The sequence below is a fragment of the Castanea sativa genome, chromosome 1 (genome assembly GCF_040712315.1).
Source record: "Castanea sativa cultivar Marrone di Chiusa Pesio chromosome 1, ASM4071231v1".
Classification (NCBI taxonomy): domain Eukaryota; kingdom Viridiplantae; phylum Streptophyta; class Magnoliopsida; order Fagales; family Fagaceae; genus Castanea; species Castanea sativa.
In genome coordinates, this window is record NC_134013.1 from 28472631 (window position 1) to 28478973 (window position 6343).

Consider the following 6343-nt stretch of genomic DNA (forward strand, 5'->3'; position numbering starts at 1 on the left):
TAAGAACCAATTGCAATACAAAATTCTATATGAATTGAACCATTTCACCATCAAATTCATGTATAATCATTTCAAAATTCTTAAACATGTGATTATTATGTATTGTTATTTAATATCATACTATGAACCTTAAAAAATGATTTTATTATAAATAGTAGATGAAATGTTATAATACTATTTCAAACAGAACAACTATATGAAAACTTAAAAAAACCTTCCTAATGACATATGGGTTGAAATCTTTTCGAAAGTGGGCAAAGACTCGGCAACACTTTTAGGAAACATTAAGTTAAGGTAAAAAAAATATTTCTTCAATTTGTATCTACTTATTCATTTCTCTGTATATAAATAATTTAGTCTATTAATTTAATTTTTTCCTTTGTCTTAATTAGTTGCAAACACTTCAAGAAATTAATAGAAAATAAATTAGTCCTCCAACAAATTGAGCTGACTCTGTATTTCAATCATCCCGCTCTACTACATGACAAAGAAAAAAACTTAATATTTTCATGTTATGAAGCAGAAAATCCTTATGTGCTACTGATAGTGGGAAGCTACCAACATTTTTTGAATGAAGAAGTCGTTGTAGGAAAAAAAAATTGGAAAAAAAAATTGAAAAAACTCTTCCATGTGGCAATTTTATTGCACCTTATATTTATGGAATCATGCTATTTTGTGAGTCAAATAATGAAGGCATTGATAACCTTTTAGAAATTTTAAATGATGAACATGGGAAGCATTGACTTGTCAAATGCCGAAAAATGCTTCAACTACTTACTACAGGTACTGACATGTGTAAAATTCCAAACTTTCAAGCATGCCACAAAATTGGAATGGGACATTGGAACCGAGATGAACCTTATCCTTACGGTTATGAAGAATTTGTAGTGACGTGCAAAAGATGTTCAATCGACCTTGAAATGTTTAAGTTGGTGCATAGGCTTCTTTAAGTCTCTTTTATTGTATTTTTTTACTCTAATTATAGCATCACTTAAATAATAAGATGCAATATTCTATTCCATTGTTAATTGTTTATTAAGCTATGCAAGAGTTTTACAATTATGATTTCCTTAATGGTTTGCCAAAATCAATGATTATAGATTATGGAAAATTCAAGGTGTAATCAACCTTATCGTTGTGATTATCAAAAATTTGTAGTTAAATGCAATATATATTTTTAATGTTTTATCTAATTCTATCCTCTTTGTGATAAACCCAAAAAGACTTAACTACATCCATTCTCGTTTAATATTTAAACATGAATTTAGACTTAACTAAGCCTTTTAAATATGAATAAACTCATGATTAATAAATAAAGAAAAAAACAAAACCAATAGTATCACTTAAATAATAAAATGGAATTTGTTTTTCATTTTTTTATTAAATTATATCCATTCCCGTGCGGTAGCACGGATTATATACTAGTTGCCTATAAAGAAAAGCAAGCAAAGAAAAAAAGAGAAAAAAAAAAAAAAAACTTTCACAACAGCGGTGTAAATTTTATGTACTTCTGTTAAATTGAGGTTATTGCCATGAGAGAGAAAATGTCACCTTTAAATATATTTTTTTTTTCCTACAAGATTATGTCGTTTTAAAGCCTTCTGAAAAGATCAGTCTAAAAATATTTTAATTTCTATTATTTTAACAATAACCATAAGCATTTTGGCACCTATACACATTGAAATTCATGTACTACTGGCACTTTCTTTCCTCTCTTTTTCATTAAATGAAGGTGAGTCAACCACCAAAATTATTATTATTATTATTTTAGATAAATACAATAAAATTTCAATTAGTAATTTTTTTCTATGATAATTGTTCTTTATCATCAGACCCAAACACTAATTGATTTTTTGGCATAAGCGGAGTTTGAATATCAGATTTCTTATTTAAAGATAAAAAACTTTATCAGTTGAACTAATTAGAACTCACAATTTCTCTCTTTTTGTTTATACACCTGGCATATTTAGTTATTGTCTCATAATCCAACTAGCTGTGAATATAACAGAGCTAAGAAATCACTTTCAATAATATTTGCCATCCAGTAGAACTTGAAAGTTACATGAAATTAATTAAATAAATTATAGTATAACATAGAACCAAGTCACGACTTCAATTGTTTTTTGTTTGATCATTTGTTTTTTTGTCTACAAAACCGTTCAAAATAGAACAAAATAGATTCCCTTAAAAAACTAGTTTAACTATGATTCTTTCATAGATGTATCCCCTCCAAATTCTAGAATCAAGTTCCAAAATTTGTCCTATTTATTCCCGCAAGAGTTTAGATTTAATCTGAAATTTTCTCCTGGTTGTAATTTGATTCTAGACAACTTTAGTATTAAAATAAAACGAATTCCCAAATAGATGTGGTAAATTGCAGCTGTTACATTTTAAGCCGACAAATACCTGTAAAAATATAAAACCAACCCATCAAAACAGACCAAGAAAAGAGAGGCATGCCTCAATATCTTTACAAGACTACTGCACAAAAACAACTTGTGACAACCAGGGCAGCCCAATATAATTTGAGGCTTAAGCAAAAAAATTTATGCGGAGCCTTTAATATGTAAATATTAATTAAACAAAATTATTTAATACTAATCAAATCAAAGTTAATTTGATACATTAAATACATAATTTGATGAATAATATCAACTAAACTAATATGTTAATTTTATATAGAGAATTGAATATTATAGTTGAACTATAAATATTAATAGAAAGAAATAAACATATATTACAATTAAAAAAGATACTTTATTTTGGATATATGACGATGCATAGTTAAATAAAATTGTAATCTAATTTTTATTTTTATTTCTTGTTTTTAAGAGAGAGAGAGAGAGAGAGAGAGAGAGAGAGAGAGATTACATTGTGTGTGGCTTTGTAGGATACCAATTTACAAAAATTAAAGTCTCAAACTATTAAGAGAGATTAATCTACAATTGATGATTTAACACATTTGTAACATCTTTTTGAAACATTTTAGGGTTTCAATTGAGTTAAGGTTATATTGGTCTCATACTTTGAGAGTTTTAATAGAAATGAAAAAGAAAAATACGCTAATTAAAAGCACTATAAATGTTCAAAATATAAGTGGCATTGACTCTCATTGATGATCATTGATGAACTTCATCAATTTAACTAATGAATGTTGCAAGAACTGAAATTAAAAGCCCAAGCCCACTTAGAATAGTAGTGCCTTGTGCTTCAACCCAAGCCTAAACAATAAAGTTGTTTGTATGTAGAGTTGGGAGGACAATCACAATATAGTTGCTCATTAAGCTTTAGGCTAGTGAAGTAGTTCATAGTTAAGGAAGAATGAGTTAAGCAACTGTTGAAAAAAAAAAAAACTCTCCTCGATCCCTTTCGAGGAGGTGTTCTTATATAAGTCTTTCTCGGGTTTATATCAATCAATACACTATTCTTTTTTCTGTTCTTTTCTTTTTTATCTCCCCAAAAAAATTCTTTCATTGTAGAGCTTCTTTCTTCTTATATATCCTCTTTCTTGGCATCCTGGCCCTCCACTTGTACGCTCCAAAACTCTTCCTTTAATACTTGTCCCATCAAAGCCCTGCTGAAGGTGGTAGAAGGGGTTGCTAGTTGTGAACACATTGTTCAGGGGTCACTTCTGTAGATGCTCGTTTTTTAGAAGCCCAGGAAGGGGAGGAAGCCCAACAACGTGGACAGAAGAAAGTGGAAGCACCATTAAGCCCAAGTGGCAGGAATAGTGGATCGCAGGTTCATAAAGCAAACAAATTGATCCTGAAGAAGTAATTGGGCCTAAAAGGGCCCGAAAAGAGAGAAATAGCAAACCTATGGGCAGTATGAATGTAGAAAAGTGAAAACGGGCCACAGCTGCTATAGTAGACCCAAAGTAATATAAGTAAAGAAAGTAAGTGGCAATGGAAAACCCATAAATTCCAAAGATGAAGTATAAAGTATTTGGGCCAAGGAAGCCCAAGGAGATAGTAAAAGTCCATGGAAAAGCACAGAATTGGAAGAGGGTCAAGGATGCCCCGAGAGAGTAAACGGGCCAAGGATACCCAAAAGGAAGTAAGTGGGCCCGCAAGTGACGTAGTAAAAGGCCCAATAAGTCTATTGGGCCATCAGAGAAGGAATGAGTAGTAAGCCCAAAGAGGCCCAGCAGTCCTGGGTCAAGCAAACATCATGGCAGGCATAATAGAATGATGTGGCAGGAAACAAATAGCAAGACTGAGAATAAAGCACGAAACAGCCCACAGTCGGGGAAAGCCCAGCCCCTAACGAAGCAAGCCATAAATGAGAAGTCAGGGAAAGCAGCACATACCATAAGAAGTCAAAGACGAACGATAGAATAGGCAGATGAACCTTCAGACCGCGGTAAACACGTGAGCAACGGGCATATTTTGGACGAGCATGGAAGTAAGGCACGCGCAAGGCCCAGACACCACCAATCTGTACCCAACCAATACAGGAAGTGGTGGGTCATGGTTAGAGGTAAGAGGGCATGGTCTGGCGGTGGGGAGGGGAAAAATCTATTTTCGTGTTTCCTGCTTAGGCTCTTTTATAGGCAGTGTCCTACCGGGATGACATACTACCCAAAAGAGGAAAAGCTGAGCTGGAACCACTAGATGCATGCCATGAGGGACAGAGAGAAAAAGAGTATTTACACTGTGACAGGTAAGATTGTCACGACAAGCAAGCAAACAAAATAGTCTTCTTTGTCTGGAGAGGTGGAGTGGCGCGGCCTGCGCAGGTGAGTGGCACTGGTTGGGCGACTGAACAATCAGTAATGGGCGGCAAGGACACCCACACCAGACAAAAACAGTTAATGGCTAAAATGGTAAAATCCAGTCACGACAGGCATTATATAAGGAGCCCTTGTTGTGCACGGCGAGGGCCAAGAACCACCTCTGGGGAGAGAATCGCGAGAACTAAGAGAAAAACATCGAAAGATAAAAGGAAGAAAGGAAAGAATTAGAGGGAATAAAAAGAAAAGATAAAACGAAGAGAATAGAGTGGCAGGCATGCACCAAATAGGTTAATTCCCCCCTCCCTCTCTAATCTGTGCTCTCTAATCACAGCAAAGGACCTCTCTAAACACAAGTCATTCAGGCCCGCCCCTTCAGAGCAGTACATTTCTCTTTCAGAGAGATTAGTCGCGTTGAAGAGATGGTTCCCCTTTCTTGACTTAACTCAGCATCGTAACTTGATACGGCAAACTGACCCTTGTTTTCTTTTAATAAGCTTATCGCTATTTGTTCTGCACTTACTCTTCGTGGCTATTTCATAAAACGAGTATTCATTATCAAAGCCCATTACTTACCTTGGTCTGAATAGCAAAAGAATTTACATTATTATCTTTATTGTATCTGCCTGTCGTAGCTATTATGACAGGTCTGCCCGCCATGGGCATGTGATAAAAGACTCAGCAAGCAGGGCATCGTTTGCGCACAAGCTGGACTAAGGAGGGTTGCTATTGGGCCAGTCCCAACTCCCTGATCCAGAAAATTTTGGGCCTAGTGCAGCAGGAGGCGGCCCAGCCTAACATTTGCAAAAAAGGCCCACACAACTTCTTCATTGATGCAGCTGATAAGGTTGTTACAGAACATTCAATGCGGGGGTGGTAGGTATACCCTTTCAGGAAGCTTCCTCCTACTACACTGTTCCTCTCCTAGAATGCCATTTCTCCCACTCGGGAGCCCATAAGACATTATGCACCTTCCCCATCCTCTTCTTGGGTAGACCAACTTCTCAGGTCAAAGGTGCTTTACAAATGAGTTGGTGAAGGACATCCCACTCTTTAATCTTCTCGGTCCTCAGACACCCCACAAATGTTTATATCACTTTTTTGTGATTAATAATATGGCAATATGTAAGTCAATAGTAAAATTTATAGCATCTTTAACATCCCTAGTAAAAAAAATGTACAATCTTTAAAAAATATATATAATTTTATAACAATTTGGCGCTTTAACTATGAAAAGTGGAGTCCTTTTTCCTGAAGAAAATTTTGTTTTTGGTGGGCCTTAGGCTTAGGCCTAACTTGCCTAGGCCTTGGGCTGACTTTGGCCAGTGGCGACAACTAGTATGTATAACTAATAAAATTCTTTTGCATTGAGCAGATTCATATGGTTGAATTCTTTTGCATCCTTAATTAATTAGTAAGCAGCTGATTCCTTTTAGGGAATCTTGCTTTTGTCTATAATAAGTACACCCAATATGTGCACTCATTATTTTTCTTCTATTTTTTTTTGGCTGAGAAGGGGGAGTAAGTATATTATTGTTGAAGTTCCTTGTTATCAACGTTGTTGTATATTTCCTTGTTATCAATGTTGTGTATTTTTTGGCCTTTTCTTTA